Source organism: Nanorana parkeri, unplaced genomic scaffold (assembly GCF_000935625.1).
Source record: "Nanorana parkeri isolate BGI_ZX_2015 unplaced genomic scaffold, ASM93562v1 scaffold79, whole genome shotgun sequence".
Lineage (NCBI taxonomy): Eukaryota > Metazoa > Chordata > Amphibia > Anura > Dicroglossidae > Nanorana > Nanorana parkeri.
The window spans coordinates 118,813-122,360 of NW_017306347.1; the positions used below are offsets into that span (position 1 = coordinate 118,813).

At 46.5% G+C, this 3,548-nt stretch overlaps 1 protein-coding gene across 1 annotated transcript in view; it reads left to right on the forward strand.

Moving 5' to 3' along the window:
• Positions 1–3,548, forward strand: part of LRRC7 (leucine rich repeat containing 7) — a 231,621-nt gene that overhangs the window by 452 nt on the left and 227,621 nt on the right. The window lies entirely within an intron of this gene.

Below are 3,548 nucleotides of genomic sequence, written 5' to 3' on the forward strand. Positions count from 1 at the left end.
AGTGCTGCAGCCCTTCCCCTGTACACAAGGGGTTAACCTATACAATGACACTGTACAATGATTGCCTCCTCTTATAAGATGAGCTCGGAGACTGGCACTCGGTGCCCAGTACAGTAATTGCATGATTGTTGAAGATTTCTGCACAGTAACTGTATCTTATGCATTGTGGCAACATCTTGCTTTACCTATGGGCTGCCACTCTATGTAATAGGTTAATGTACTGTGATTGCTGGTAATGTGTTCTGTACTACACCAGCACTCTATGTATGCCCTTAATTTTTTTTGTAATCTGCTGCTAGGGTCATCATCATGAAACTGTATATTCTGTGCCAGTTGGGAATCCGCTTCTATGGACTTTGATCCGCTTGGTGCTCAAGAATATAAAAAAATGGGGAAAGTCTGGTTAAAAAGTAGCAGCGATGAGGATCATTAAATGTAGTGAAAAGTGCCAAATGTTAAACCAGCCACAAAAGGGGGCGAAAGCCCCAAAGTTGCATGGCAGATAATGGAACCTACTGATCCCAAATATTACCACCAACGTCATGCTAAAGGCCTTATGTGTGGATGTGTAGGAGGAAACCACGGGGTGCAAAAACCTAAATGTAGGTGAAATTTTGGGATTGTGACTTGTGAACTGTTATACTGATGTAGAAGATTGCTATGAATTAATTGGGCAGTCATTGTGGTGACCCCCCTGTACCCCCAAAGCTTTTTAGTGCTTTCATTACCAGATTCAATTTAATAGAAATGTAAAGCGAGTGAACATTCCCAGTGCGTTACGTGTAAGCCTCCTCGTGCCTGTATGTAGGAGAATTCCGGGACTTCCTCCCTCTGACAATTTATTGATGGCTGTTGATGTAAGGCAAAGCTCGTTTTCTGCTGCAAGCAATTGTGTAGCAAACCTTCCCCAAACATGATCTTGGCTGCGTGTACTGTAGCCGGCCCTCCGCTGAGCCATTACGCCGCTTCATTTAGCTTACAGATACACGCTGCTACCTTGCTCCCATCGGGCCCTCGTATCTATATTTGGAATACGGATTTCGGCAATCAATGTAGACGCAGACCCAGCGATCAATCCTAGCTTTCTCTCGCACAGTTCTGGCGCGGGTCGGCTCTGTTGGAATTTGTAGTCGACCTGGGGGAGCTGTGCCAATGGCTGTGAGATACAAGCGGCGATGATTAAACAGTGTGTACCTTTGATCGCTTTATTAATTCAGTTGGGTAATTGAATTTTGAGATATTAAAAACTTTGTCGGGCTGATTTAGTTAAGGTGGAACGAAAGAGCAGCAAGTGCAGTTACCCATAGCAGCTAGTCGGCATCCGAGGGCGTTTGGTTGCTATGGGTTACTGCATTTGCGCATGACCGTAGCTCGAATAAGCTTGTTCAGTATGTTAGCCATAAGACTGCACACACACTCTCTGAGCCACTTTCACACCTTGTGCGCATTTCTTTCACCATGTGCAGTGGATACCCCTATTAAAGGCCGAAGTGCATGGACCCTGGAACTCAAGCAAGGAAAGAAAGCTCACCAATAGAGTCCCCAAGAGACCTAAGAAACTGTCAGGCGCCAAATACTAGGAGCCAGGTCGCCAACAGGTGGGGTGCCATTCAAACGGATGACAACACGACGCAGCACCGTACCCAGGGCCTGCCACCCCAAGGCCAGGTTCCGCAATTCAGATTTAACAGTGTTGTTACCAAGGCTATTTGCAAGTCGAAGCGAGCACATGTCTCTTCAAAGACCAGTAGACATATGGGCAATTCTTTCTACCTTTGCATGTTTCCACTGGCAGGTATGCAGTTGAAGTAGGACTATAGGCAAATCCAAAAATGATATAAATGATGCAGTCGCATTAAAGAGGAACTAAAGGAATTGTAAAAATGAACCCCTGCGGTTGTGGGGTAACTACTCGATTTGGTCTAGGGGGCTTAAAGAATGAAGAAATCCTCACCTGATCCTCGGCTCCCCCTGAGACCGGTCCCCACAGCCTCTTCTACCCCCAGCCTCCAGCAGTCTAAACACCTGTGACATCATTGGACATTCCAGTGCTGGAGCGGAAGGGAAGGGATGCGAGTGCTGACCGCTGCAGGACCCAGGATCAGGTGAGTGTATCTTCTTTCATTCCGGACCCAGACTAAAATGAGCTCTTTACTCTTGTAGTGCCGGGGTAGCCCCACAAGGGTTAATTCTTACAATTCCTGGAGTTTTTCTTTACCATGGCTGGTTTTGTTTTTCTACACCTCCCCAGGAATTATTACCTGTTGATGCGTCCGATAGGCCCATTGATCTTCCTGTAATGGGGTGCCAGCGCTGTTCATTTTGCACTGTTGTCACCCTGTGGACGGGGTCATAGACATGTAGTTTTGGATAGAGTTTGCGTATGCGGCATAAGTAAAGGCGAGTGCTGTAAGCCCCCCCCCGTCAGTATAGTAGTTTGTATTAATACTGTAACTGTCAGGGTTCATTCACACCATATGCGTTGGAGCTGCGCTGGCCGTTTCCAGAGCCGCCCCAATGCAAGACAAAGCAATTTGCTTTGTTATGGATGGTGTGCCTTACTAACTTTTTTTCAATGCAGCGTTCGGCACCCTACTGTGCAATTGGCATAGTGTCTGGGCTGAATAGGCCCCTACTTTTGTTGGACAGCTTGGCCTGCGTGTAAAGGGGTTGAACAATCAGCAAGGGTCTGGCTTGGAGCATCAAATCTACATCCCTTGTTATGTGTTATACTGTAAGCATACACTGAGTGGCCAGATTATTATGACCACCCCATCAGTACTTCGTTGGGCCACAAGATGACTCCATGAGATGACTTTGTTGGGCCGCCTCGTGACTCCACGAGATGATGAAAGGTGATGCGAGGAATCTGACACTGCACTGTTGCCCTTCTGTTGTCTTGTACCAGTCTTGCCACTCTCCGTTCTGCCCTAACATTGACTAGTCGCTGACGGGCACAATTCGCACGTTCAGACCCGAATTTTCGGCTGACAGTCCGGTCTTTAAACACTTTAACAACAGCTGCCCTTGAACATTTAACGAATGCTGCTGTTTTGCTGATACTCGCCCCATGGCTCCGAGCGCAAACAATCATCCCACGTTCAAAGGCTGTTAAATTGCGTTGTTTCCCCGTATCTTCAGAAACAAATCACTTCTACTGTCGTGGTAAACAACCTGCTTCCCTATTTATAATTGTCTGGCCCTCTAGCAACTTCAGCACCAAATTATAGCTAATTTGCCTACAAACGTCAGGTGGTCATAATAAACTGGCCACTCAGTGTATATCAGCAATATTTGTCAATAGAGACTGAGATCTGTCTGCTTTGAAAAACGTTGATATCGGAATGTTTCCACTGAGGGTCAGTTGAGCGAGCTGTAGGGTTGAATGCTTGTTGGAGCAGGATTTAGGACCGTCACCCCTCACCTGGGGTCGAGGGCTGCCTTGGAGAGTAACTTCAACATTTGTAGCTGAGATATACCTATGGGATTCTTGCTTTTTGATTGGTCAGCTTACATACTTCAAATATAATTCAACCATCTGTGCAAGC